Raw genomic sequence first — 14,333 nt, 5'->3', positions numbered from 1 at the left:
TGTAAATATGATTTTTAAATATTTTATTTGTACCATTTGTCTTTAATAAAATATATAATAGGTAAATATTCTCAAAAAATAGATGCTGTTTGTTACGGTATGATGATAAATTTATACGTACCGATACGTTTAAAATATGGAGAAGTAGTAACAAACCATGTGAAATTTATTTTCCACATCAGCATTTAATTTTTTTTTTTAAATATATATTATATCACCACTTTTACTAAAACACCATTTTAATTAAATAAAAATAAAAAATATTTTATTTATTTAATTTTATAAAAATATTTAAACATCCTTCTTTTATTTGATTAGACAAAAATACCCTTTTAAATTAATGAAATTTTAGAATTCAAAATTAATCAATTTAGAATTCAATTAATCATAATTTTATAATTTCAAATAATTTAAATAACAAAATAAAAACATAGAAAAAAACCAAAAATTAATATCGTTCTTCATCTTCTCCCATTTTCCTAATCATTGGTGCCCCTCGAAAATAAAGTATTGAAAGTTCCAAACCAAAACGACAAAATCCTAGCCCTAGATTCTTTGCCGTTGCCGTCCCAGGTCCATAAAACCAGCAAAAGGGTTTTGGTGAATTGTGATTGAAAAGCTGAAAGAGTGACAGGTTGAAACTTTGGCATGCCCAGATCAAAACCCATGAACGAAATTGAAATTGAAAGAGAAGGGTAAGTGAAATCAGTATTAAAGGAGCACCGAACAATTATGGAAGCGCGTTTGTGTTGTTTAGGGTGGAACTGAAGGAGGAGCTTGTTGTTGTTGTTGTTGAGTCAAAGCAAGAGGAGGAGAAGGTTGCAGAAACAGTGTTCCTCGAAGGTGGGAGTGCGATGATGATGATGATGGAATTGTTGGGTGCAAATTGAAAGGTTTAATGCACCAACAAGAAGACATTTTTTCGTGCATCGTATCAAAACATATTAAATTTTAGTTTTTTGTTTTTTTAATATGTTTAACACAGATGAAGAACAATTTTGATTTTTTATTTTTTTAATATGTTTTTGTTTTATTGTTTTAATTATTTAAAACTATAAAATTATGGTTAATTGAATTCTAAAATTTGATTAATTTAAAAGAGTATTTTTGTCTAATCAAATAAAAGAAGGATGTTTAAGTCTTTTTATAAAATAAATAAATAAATATTTTTTATTTTTATTTAATTAAAATGGTATTTTAGTAAAAGTTGTGATATAATATATATTTAAAAAAAAATTAAATGTTGACGTGAAAAATAAATTCGACATGTCTTATTATTATTTGTCTATATTTTAAACGTATCGGTACGTATGAATTTATCATCGTACCGTAGCAAACACCCTCAAATAAACTACTCTTATGATTATATATCTATATTTACATTTGTATATACACGTTGTTATTATAATTTTGACTAATGTTCATGCAAGGAAAATTTTATGATTGATTTTCATAAACCAAGTCAACTTCTTCACATTTCAAAGAACAGATAAAAAAACAAACAAACATCATAGATCTACTGAAAAATACAAAAACAACGCACAAAAAATAATATAAATAGATAGAAGTTCTTACCTGATATGTGATAGAGATGTATTTGTGTTAAAATTTGTGAAGATTAGGTTGAAAAATAAAAAAATATATGAAGACTGTGTTAGAATTTGTGAAGGTTAGAACGAGAAGCTAAAAATATATGAGGATTTCAATGGCAATATAATAGCGGGGAATATGTGCAGGAAAATAAATAAAATTTGATAAGCACAAGCCAGTTTTGAAAAGCTTCCGCTTAGGTGCTTTCAAAAGCATCCCTAACTTTTAAAGAATTTGATAAATTAGCGACGAATTTTTACGAGAAATATTTTTTGTCACTAATCCGTCACTAACTTGCGAGGAATTAGTGACGCACTAACGACAAAATTAATGAGCGGTCACAAAATACCCGAACTTGAAAAAAATGACTAATTAGCGAGAGATTTACGAGTAAATTTGTTTCTCCCAGATTGACTTTTGTAGCTAAAAAAAGAGCGAGGAAAATTTTCTCGCTGATTTCTCGCAAATTAATTAGCGAGTGACAATATTCTAGCAAATCAGTCACTTAGGAGTTCAATCGATATAAAAGTAAAGTAGCAAGGGATATTATTGTCACTATTCCGTTGCAAGTGTTTGCTATACAATTAGCGAGAAACAATTCATACACTAGTTTGTCGCTAAATAAACTTTGTGTGAAAAGACTAATTAGTGAGGAACAATGTCCCTAGCTAATCCGTCACAAAAACTTGAAATGCATTCTGCGATGGACAAATTCCTAGCTAATTTGTCGCTAAAGTTTTTATTTTTAGCGAGCAATTCATTTCTTGCTAATTTGTCACATAATATTGTAAAATTCAAAATTAGGGTAGCGACAGAAAATAGTCGTCGCTAACTCGTCGCACCGGATATATCATTCAGCTAGGAAAGTGTTTCTTGCTAATTAGTCGCTAAAGTGGAAATACGGATATTGAGCGCCTATGACCTAAGTAGCGAGAAATTTGCGACCGTTTAACAACTGACACACTTCGTTCGCTGATTTCAAGTCGCTGATTAGCGGGCGAAATACATTTGTCGCTAAGTTGTCGCAAGTTTATTTTAGCAAGCGACTTGGCAACTGCAATCTTGTCGCAAAGCAAAAGCTATATCTTACCTATTTTGTAGCAAATTACTCGCTAACCTCGTTGAAAATCAGTCGCAAAGTTATAACAAATCCAAAACTAATCGAGGAAATTTTAGAAGTAACTAGTCGCAATTGAGTCACTAATCAAAAGCTTATTTAGTGAGGAATTAGCGACCGTTTAACAACTGATAGACTTTTCTCGCTTATTTCATGTTGCTACTAATTTGTCAAAAAAATGTTAGTCCTTATTTTTTCATTACTTTAATTAGCGGCTCATCCGGCACTATCGTGCCTATTCAGCCACTTTTTCTATTGAGTCTAAGAAATTAATACACTTGCCAATGAGTTATATCTCAAATGGCATAGTCTCCCCATACTCAATTAATCAAAGTGTGTTGATACATTAACTATAATTCAAAATATAAACTCAATATATTGTTCAACTATACTAAGTTATGGAAATACCAAGACCATATAAAAAATTCCTCATATATTTGAAATTTCAGGACTAAAATTTACTAAAACATCAAGTCATTATCTTCGTCTCATTACATCTCTGATTATAGCTTCTATTTTTGTTTTGACACTATGTGAAATCTTTTCAACTTCATCAATATCCTTCTACATCCTCTTCTTGATAGCTAAAAATGATGTTGCATTTCCATCAGTGACACTACAAGAATATGGTCGATTAGCTACCACAAAAAGAGTCGTAAAATCATCGCTAATCTGACGCAAAATATAATTTGTGACGGATTAGCTACCGCCTAGCAACTAATACTTTCCTCGCTAATTACAAGTCGCAGATCAGTGAGGCAAACACAACAGTCGCTAATTCATCGGAAAAATGTTTAGCTACCGAATAGATAGTCACAAATCCATCACTAAAGTTAAAGCTAATTCCATATAAGAAATAGACTAAACAGTAGTCGCTAATTAGCAACAAAATCTATTGCAGCAGTGTCATCGCTAAATGCAAGCTAACTTCGTAGACGAAATAGAATGCTTAGTTGACGCTAATTAGCGAGAAATTTTTCCGAACCTAACTCGTCGCAAGTTGTCCGCTAATATGATCGCAAATCTGTCACATTTTGTAGCAAATCTATAGCTAATTTTTTAAAATCCTTAATCAAATTTGTAGGAATATTGTCGCTAAATCAAAGCTATTCAAAATGAGAAAGTAGAGTTATGAAATAGTCACTAAATTGCTAGGAAATAATATGTAGTCAATTAGTTGCAATACTATCGCAAAATATCATCGCAAATTATTTTTAAACTAGTAACAAATCTATAGGTATCTCACAAATATTTCAGTCGCAATAGAGTCTTTAATTTGTCACCATCGTCAATAGTGAGTATGTCACTAATTTTTCTAGAATATTAGTTAAGATTCCAATTTTATCGCTATACTAAAATAAACATCATATTATTTTTTATTTTAGTGATTGAACTAAGATTATAATGCATACAAATAAAATTAGTTCATCAAAATTATACATGTCTAAAAAAAATCAAACCCAACATATTTATTAAAATAAAAGTCTAATGTAACATCTCCAACATAGGAATTTCACAAATAAAATACCAAAACAAGCTAAATCTAACAATATCAGTAACTATAAAAATCAATCCAAGTAATTATTTATCAACTAAGTAAACTACCAATAAAAGTAAGCTAACTTCTATAAAACCTGAAAATGCATCAAATTGCCCAATCAATTATCTATCAAACAAATAAACTACCTAAATAAGCTAAGCCTAACAAAATGCATTAACATAAGCCACTTAATCAATATTATTTCCAGCAAAATCACTCTAATGGTCATTTTCTTGGGGGAATCCTGGAATCTTAGAAAAGAGAGACAGTAGATTACTCTGTATAGCTTCATTTACAACACTAGGCAACAATGCATTTATAGCATTAGGCAACGCTTCTTTAATAGCTTCAATGATGTCTGCTTGTGAAACTGGTTTGACTGTAAAAACACCTGTATCTTCTGGTAATGGCACATTTCTATGATCATGAATACCAATATCTAGACTGCGGCCTAACCCATGAACTTGTCCTTTCTTATTGGTTCCTGCAACTTCTGTCCACACGTCAGGATCAACTTCAAGTTGATCTAATAAATCTTCTCCATATTTTTGTGATATTGCCTCCCCATATAAGTCCTACAGCAGAAAAATAAAGACATATTATTAAGAAAACTGGAAGTAAATTATACTACAAAATTAAAGACTCTTACAATAATTTCCTTGGATACTTCAGAAACATATTCTCCACTTTTTTTTCTTATGAACAATACTTCAAGGAAAGATACACAATGCTTCAACTTAGCTTCTTATAACAACATTTATTAGAATATAGTATAATAAATCATTTAAGATAGGCAATATTTTTCTTTATACCTTTCTTCTCTTGTGTTTGCCAAAACTGATAGACCTTGCAGTATGTAGTTTATGAACAGGCATAGCAGCCCTATTTTTTTTACCAGCCACAGACTTGTTTTTCCACTTTGAATCTAACCAGTGATCAACTAAGACATTCCAAACATCAACTTTCATTTCTTTAGGTCCATGACCCTTAATGTCAGCAATACTAGTTGAGTTTGCCTCCTTAAAAGCTCTATCCCTTGCTCTTTCCAAAATATCAGAATAACGGTCATGCATTGTCTTATTCCAAATAGTTCTTGCCATAACCTTATCATAATTTGATGCAAATTCATGTTTTTCCTAAATTTAAGCATTCGAAAGACTTAGTAATTACTCAATCCAATTATATATTAAAATTGGATTGAAGCAACATCATAATCACTTACCAGAAAACCTATAAAAAACTCGTCCTTCATGTTTGGACAATAACCCTGCCATCTTGGTGCTGGAGAAGGCATCCTACTTAGCAAATCTTTCGTAATATCACGAGTTACCGTATGATCTGTAAATCTCTGCCTACATTAAAAAATGCACGATTATCAAAAATAGTTTAACACACAACAACATAGATTATCAAAGCAACAACAAATTCTAGGCTTAGCTATACTACTCACAACTTTAAAATAATTCATGAAAATAACATAGATCATAAGAATGTAAAGCTCCCAAGGGTACATCAACTAAATTAAGAAAAAATAACCGCATCAATTAAATTAAGAATAGATTAGAAAAAAACAAGTAATAATCAGACCAAATATTTAGTTTACTCACGAGGCATGTATTTTGTTACAAGTAGGTACAAATTGGGTCCATTTTAATAAATCTAGTAATAAACTAATAAATTAAAGATTGTGTTAAACTGTTTACTGTAACAAATTTGAAGTGAAAATTATAGATTGTTATACATTGATTTATGAATTTTGTTTTTGATTCCTGAAAGACTTAAATTAGACCTATATAAAACAGGAAAAGTAAACACAAAGTTTGCAACTTTATATAGGGCACATTCACGTCCATATCTCCTATGAAAAAGTTTAGATGAACAACGGTTCGAAGGATTTGTCCAAATATTATTATGGCCCTTGATTTTTTTTTTTTTGATTAAATTATAAAAGGAATAAATGCCAAAGTTGTATTCAATCTTAAATGCTTAATATGATGGTAAGACTTGCTTATCAAATATGATGGAAAAAATATATATATTTTTCACACAAACTTAGGAACAAAAAAATAGGATAGATATTTCAGCTGTGTAGATTTTAAGTTATCTGTATTCAACCTCGAATTGCCTTGTTTCTAATTTTTTGTTTAGGTTAGAATATGTTCTTTGATTAAAATCAAAGGCAGAATTTACATACAATAGATAATACTTACAAGTTAGGCTAACCATTATGTGTATTTTTGGTTTAGCTCTTATAAATTAGGATTGAGTTCAACTTGATTTTATTAAGATTGAGTTTGTTTTAATGTAGTTTATGTTTAGATATTTTGATTTAAAAAGTAATTATAATTGATAAAATATTTGGATAACAATAACTAACTAGTGCCGTTTATGGTGTCTGGCTATGGATAAACAAATCATTAGACTATTGTTTGACTTATCACTTTCAAAGTAATTTATTTGTTATCGTAATCTCGTTAGTTTTAACAATATTAAATCATTTTTTTGTTAGAATCCATTTTAATAAAAGTAGGTACAAATTGGGTCAATTTTAATAAATCTAGTAATAAACTAATAAATTAAAGCTACTGCACCTAGTGATACCCTTCTTTTTCATTTTAAGTAGAAAGTATGCTGATATAGAAAGGTCAAATTAATAGTATAACTACTTATGGTTTATCGCCTTTCTCTACATCTATTATCAGCTTCCCGTTACTCCTAGTTTCAGTATGCACACTTGATTGTCCAACATAAGGTAGCTCATTATCTTCTGCGTCTAAAGCAGATGCGTCAGACGAATTCACACCTACAATGAATAAGAGAATTTTCAATTAGATGTGTAGTTATTTGTGAATATGTAAATATTTAGCAGCCGAAATAAATCATACTATCTAATTATGGTGACGATTGTGACAAAACTTGTGGGGATGGTTGTGATGCTGATCCCACATTCAAATGTGAAAGATGAGATTCATCATTATTATCACTCCGTTGAGCTAAACAAAAAAAAAGCCAAAAAAATAGATACGATAAAACCACTTTCTCGCCTAGGATTAATTAAATCACAATAAAGACATGCAGCTCAAACGTATAGTACAACTACATACCTAACACGTGTATCGGTAGTTGAGAAGAATCAATGTCAGCAGTTTGCTCACATAAACTCAATAAGATAAGACTACATCAAATTTACTAAATCAAGAGTTGTTAACGGTAAAATAAATTCAACGGCGAATGTATACCTGGCCTACATGAGGAAAGCCTAGATTGATCCAGACGAGTGTCTTAGGTTCAAATAAATTCAAAAGCGTTTGCATATTAGCTTCAAATCTTCTCTTGCATTTGCATTGTCTTTTGTCGTGCCCTTTACGTCCATAACAGTGTTAAAGATGTTGTCAAAAATATTTTTTTTCAATGTGCATAATGTCTAAATTGTGTCTTATCAAATTAGTTGACCAATAAGGCAACTCCCAAAATATGCTGTTTCTCACCCAATTATGAATGGTACCAAAGTCACCCTTTTTTCCTCTCGAATTAGCCTCAAAGTTAGCTTCCTCGAGTTTGTCCAACTCATTTAAGATTTCAACTCCACTCATTTGTTTCGGTGGAAAAGAGTTTTCCACAGTTGACGTTTTAAAAGAGTATCGATCACGACGAAATGCATGACCAGCAGGCAAGTACTGTCGATGACAATCAAACCAATAGGGTTTAGCGCCATGTTGTAGTTGAAACGATTTAGTGTTCTTCATGCAAATCGGACAAGAAAGTCGACCATGAGTGCTCCAACCAGATAACATTCCATAAGCTGAAAAATCGCTTATAGTCCACAATAATGCTGCCTTCATGTTAAAATTTTTCTTTTCCCATGCATCATAAGTAGTAACACCATTGTTCCACAAAACCTTTAACTCGTCAATCAGTGGTCTAAGATAAACATCTAATCTTTTTCCGGGAGACTTCGGTCCAGGGATTAAAAGAATGAGGAATATGTACTCTCTTTTCATGCACATACTTAGAGGAAGATTGTAAGGTGTGACAAACACAGGCCAACGTGAGTATGGAGTCTTCGAGCCAGAAAATGGATTAAAACCATCAGTGCAAAGTCCAAGCCTAACATTTCTATATTCTTGGGCAAATAGTTCATGGGTGGCATCAAATTGTTTCCAAGCATCAGCATTAGCCGGATGTGTGATCACCGATTCATCATGGCGTACTCCAATCTCATGCCACTTCATATATTGCACAGTAGTTTTAGACATAAACAAACATTGAAGCCTTGGAGTAATAGAAAAATATCTCAATATTGAGTATGGCACATCCCTACTGCTATTAGCTGTATCCCCTGCCTTTGGCTTAAATCGTGGGTGTCTACACATTGTGCAGGCTCCATAACTAGTTTTGTCACTTGTTTCTTTATAATATAGCATGCAGTGATTAGGACAAGCATCAATTTTCTCATATCCTAATCCCAATTCTAGAATCATTGTCTTTGACCGATAGAAATCTTCTGGCAACTTCTCTGATTCTGGGAGCATGCTCTTGATTATGGCAACCATTCGATTATAACAGCTCTCACTCATGTTGAATTCTGACTTCAAGTTAACTAGCTGGGTTACAGCTGACAATATTGTATGCTTGGTGCAGCCATCCCACAAAGGTTCGTTAGCACTCCTCAGCAACTTATAAAACTTCGACGCGGATGGATTTGGATCCTCTTCTAAACCTTCCATTACGTTTAAGTTATCACCTACAGCATCAATAACCATGTCTACATATGGATTTGTATTCTCCTCTTCATGTTCTTGGGTAACATTTGTTACGTCCTGTTCAACCCATCTTTCCTCACCATGAGCAGTCTAGTTTATATAACCCTCCATAAACCCACGATCACACAAATGCTTTTCGACCCAAAATATTTCATCCCTAAGTCTGTTTTTATATTTTGTGCATGGACAAAAAATGCGACCTAAACTATCAATGACTGTCGGGTTTCTTTCTACAAAATCTATGAATTCCACAACACCTTTCTTAAATTCCTCGCTTAGATGACCAGTGCAATCTTGCCTTCGTGACATCCAACTTCTATTGGGCGCCATGATTATTTGGACTAAGGTTTTATTTTAGTTGTAATACCAATGTTTAACATGCATATAAATGTTCATAGTCTCGTATATATTTTTTCCTACATTTCAATAATATATTTTTATTCACAATCACACTAAATAACCCCTTCTACAAGTTATAAAGTAACAAATATAATACATTCAATTTGAAAATAAAGATATAAATCATAAAAAGATAATATACAAAGATTGAAGAAAATAATCATAAACAATTTGAAGCATTAGAAAAACCAAAAACAATTGGGTATCATTAATCTCATGCAAGAACTTCAAGTCACGAGGTTAAAAAGTATGGAGATATACCGGGTTCAATAAAAAAATATCAATAACTAATTATATCTTTTAATACAATAAGAACTCAAGAGATTGACAGAACTACCATTACAGTAAGAAAAGAGGAACTTAAAATTCATGACAATATGAAGCAAGACAGCAAAAAACTCAAGTTCAATCACTAACAAATTCTATTAGCAATTAACAAATTTAAGTAATCATTTTAGAACAGCAACAAGTTAAAGGTTCTAGTAACAAATTTCAGCCACACATTCAACTTTCAACAATAAATCCAACTTTCAACAACAAAATCAAAGTGCATTCAAGTTCAATCAGTAATAAATTCTTTCAGCAATTAACAAATTTAAGTGATCATTTTAGATAAGCAAAAAATTCAAGATTCCAGCAACAAATTTCAACAACACATTCAACTTTTAGTAACAAATTTCAGCCACACATTAAACTTTCACTAACAAATTCAACTTTCAACAACAAAATTAAAGTGCATTCAAGTTCAATCAGTAACAAATTCTTTCAGCAATGAACAAATTTAAGTGAGCATTTCAGATAAGCAAATAATTCAAGGTTCCAGCATCAAATTTAAGCCACACATTCAACTCTCAACAACAAATTCATCTTTCAACAACAAAATCAAAGTGCATTCAAGGTCAATCAGTAACAAATTCTTTCAGCAATGAACAAATTTAAGTGATCATTTCAGAACAGCAACAAGTTAAAGGTTCCATTAACAAAGTTTTCATCTACACATTCAACTTTCAGCAATAAATCCAACTTTGAACAACAAAATCAAAGTGCATTCAAGTTCAATCAATAATAAATTCTTTCAGCAATGAACAAATTTAAGTGATCATTCCAGATAAGCAAAAAATTCAAGGTTCCAGTAACAAATTTCGGCCACACATTCAACTTTCAGCAACAAATTCAACTTTTAACAACAAAATTAAAGTGCTTTCAAGTTCAATCAGTAACAAATTCTTTCAACAATTAACAAATTTAAGTGACCATTTCAGATAAGCAAAAAATTCAAGGTTCAGTAATAAATTTCAGCCACACATTCAACTTTCAGCAACAAATTCATCTTTCGACAACAAAATCAAAGTGCATTCAAGCTCAATCAGTAAAGTGATCATTTCAGAACAGAAAGAAAGGGAAAATTAATTGGAACTAACCAAATTGGGTTGTGCGAAGGAACCTGAGGCGAGACTCAAAGTAAGAAGATGAACGAAGACCAACCCACCAGGACTTGCTACCTCTGTTGCCGGCAACGACGAACGCAGGGAAGGCGCACTTCTGAGTACGAGAGGATGACGAGACAGAGTGCGACCCCGAGACCTGCTGCTTCTTCCGCGGTGACGATGATGGGGAATAAGGTGTGCGACTGGGTGCAAGACAATGATGGTGAAGAAAGCTGGCCAACTGGCTTGATGACCGAAGCAAGAAGATGACAACGAGCGCGGTGACTGAGCTTGAGAGAGTGAGGACACAGAGCGACCGAAGATGATAATGGCATGAGAGAGACGTTGGGGGTTCAAGGTTGGTAGTCATTCAGCTTAGGAGGGGGAGACTTGGGACGACACCGTTTCTGCCCCTTTTGTTTTCTAATATTTTTGGAAAATTAATTTTTATGTTTTTTAAATAATAAATTTAAGATAAAAAATAAAATTTTTGTAAATAATAAATTATTAATAAATAAAAAAATAAAAAAAATAAAAATTTTATAAGTTATTTAATTTTTTAATATATAGAATAATAAAAATTTAAAAAAATCTTTTTTTTGCATAATTTTAATTGCTATATTTTTTTATTTTATATTTAATATCTTAAATCATCATTAGTCATTATTCTTTCGAAAATTTTAATTTTTATTTTCATTATTTTTATTCTCCATACACATATCTATCATTATTTTTTTCATTAAGTGGAAGAAAGATAGAAAAAGAGTATTACATGTACTCAGTAGAATAATGAAGAAGACAATAAGGATATAAGTTATGTGTAAAATAAAAAGATAACGGTAAAAAAAAAAGAAACAAAAATTAACTGATAATTATATTTTTGACCAATTTTTAAAATGACAGTTATATTATTCAGAGATAATAATAATAATTATACATATATAAAGAATAAAAAGAGAAAAGGATAGTGTATAATATGATGAGATGATATAATTAAAATATAAATTAATAATTTTAAAAAATAATAAAATTAAAGATAATTAAAAAAATTAAATATAAAATTATAAAATAAAATATTTTTAACCATTGAAATTATGCATGAAGATAGAGAGTGTTTTGAATATAAATTTTATAGAAAAAACGATTGAATAGGCACGATAGTGCCGGATGAGCCGCTAATTAAAGTAATGACGGAATAAGGACTAACGTTTTTCCTCACAAATTAATAACAACATGAAATAAAGAAGTAAAGTCTATCAGTTGTTAAGAGGTCACTATTTCCTCACTAAATAAGCTTTTGATTAGTGACTCAATTGCGACAAGTTACTTCTAAAACTTTTCGTGATTGGCTTTGGAGTTGTTATAACTCTTTGACGGATTTTCAACGAGATTAGCAAGTAATTTGCTAAAAATTAGGTAGGATATAGCTTCTGCTTTGCGACAAGATTGCAGTTGCCAAGTCGCTCGCTAAATTAAACTTGCAACAACTTAGCGACAAATGTATTTCGCCCGCTAATTAGCGACTTGAAATCAGCGAATGATGAGCAGATAATTTATACGCTTTTTGGCATTGTTTTTACATAGTTTTCAGTATGATTTAGTTAGTTTTTAGTATATTTTTATTATTTTTTAATTAAAAATCACATTTCTGCACTTTACTATGAGTTTTTGTGTTTTTCTGTGATTTCAGGTATTTTTTGGCTGAAATTGAGGGACTTGAGCAAAAATCAGATTCAGAGGTTGAAGAAGGACTGCAGATGCTGTTGGATTCTGACCTCCCTGCACTCAAAGTGGATTTTTTGGAGCTACAGAACTCCAAATTACGCGCTTCTAATTGCGTTGGAAAGTAGATATCCAGATCTTTCCAGCAATATATAATAGTCCATACTTTGCCCGAGTTTAAATGACGTAAATTGGCATTCAACGCCAGTTCCATGTTGCAGTCTAGAGTAAAACGCCGGAAACAAGTTGCAAAGTGGAGTTCAACGCCAGAAACACGTTACAAACTGACGTTCAACTCCAAGAATGACCTCTTCACGTGTAAACTTCAAGCTCAACCCAAGCACACACCAAGTGGGCCCCGGAAGTGGATTTCTACATCATTTACTCAATTTTGTAAACCCTAGTAACTAGTTTAGTATAAATAGGACTTTTTACTATTGTATTAGACATCTTGGGACGTTTAGTTCTTAGATCATGGGGGCTGGCCATTCGGCCATGCCTGGACCTTATCACTTATGTATTTTCAACGGTAGAGTTTCTACACACCATAGATTAAGGTGTGGAGCTCTGCTGTTCCTCAAAGATTAATGCGAAGTACTACTGTTTTTCTATTCAATTCAACTTATTCCGCTTCTAAGATATTCACTCGCACTTCAATATGATGGATGTGATGATCGTGACAGTCATCATCATTCTCAACTTACCAACGCGTGCCTGACAACCACTTCTGTTCTACCTTAGATTGAATGGATATCTCTTGGATATCTAATACAGGGGACCGAGTCCGAGTTATTAGTGTCTTCGTGGTATAAGTTAGAACCCATGGATGGCCATTCCTGAGATCCAGAAAGTCTAAACCTTGTCTGTGGTATTCCGAGTAGGATCTGGGAAGGGATGGCTGTGACGAGCTTCAAACTCGCGAGTGCTGGGCGTAGTGACAGACGCAAAAGGATCAATGGATCCTATTCCAGTATGATCGAGAACCGACAGATGAATAGTCGTTCCATGACAGAGCATCTTGGACCATTTTCACTGAGAGGACGGGAAGTAGCCATTGACAACGGTGATGCCCAACATACAGCTTGCCATGGAAAGGAGTAGGATTGATTGGATGAAGACAGTAGGAAAGCAGAGATCAGAGGAATGAAAGCATCTCTATACGCTTATCTGAAATTCTCACCAATGAATTACATAAGTATCCCTATCCTATTTTAATTTTCGTTCACTATAATCTCTTTATACATTTGAATCCTCCTGACTGAGATTTTCAAAGTGACCATAGCTTGCTTCAAGCCGACAATCTCCGTGGGATCGACCCTTACTCACATAAGGTTTATTACTTGGATGACCCAGTGCACTTGCTGGTTAGTTGTACGAAGTTGTGAAATAGATATAAGATCATGAACGTGCGTATTGAGTTTTTAGCGCCGTTACTAAGGAATGGAATGATCACGATTTCGCACACCAAGCTTTTGGCGCCATTGCCGGGGACTTATTTCACATTTGTTTCCGGATACAACAGTGCCATGTTTTTTATCCGGCAACAACACCAAGTTTTTGGCGCCGTTGTCGGGGATTGTTCGAGTTTGGACAACTGACGGTTCATCTTGTTGCTCAGATTAGGTAACTTTATTCTAATTTTAAGTTTTTGTTTTTATTCTTTTAATTTTCAAAAAAAAAATTATTTTCAAATATATATTTTTCTTCAGAATTTTTAAGAATGAATTCTAGTGTTTCATGATGATTTGTTGAATCCTGGCTGGCTGTAAAGCCAT

The 14,333-nt window shown here is 32.3% G+C and overlaps 1 long non-coding RNA gene across 1 annotated transcript in view; it reads right to left on the bottom strand.

The window, feature by feature from the left end:
- The window catches only part of LOC110264028, a 19,977-nt gene continuing 8,808 nt past the window's right edge, over positions 3,165–14,333 (bottom strand). The window contains exon 3 of the long non-coding RNA XR_002349761.1: positions 3,165–3,291. This is a non-coding gene — a long non-coding RNA (uncharacterized LOC110264028). The remainder of the gene's footprint in view (positions 3,292–14,333) is intronic.

Source organism: Arachis ipaensis, chromosome B06 (assembly GCF_000816755.2).
Source record: "Arachis ipaensis cultivar K30076 chromosome B06, Araip1.1, whole genome shotgun sequence".
Taxonomy (NCBI): domain Eukaryota; kingdom Viridiplantae; phylum Streptophyta; class Magnoliopsida; order Fabales; family Fabaceae; genus Arachis; species Arachis ipaensis.
Note: the sequence above shows the minus strand (reverse complement) of the source record. Positions and strands in the feature narration are given on the sequence as shown.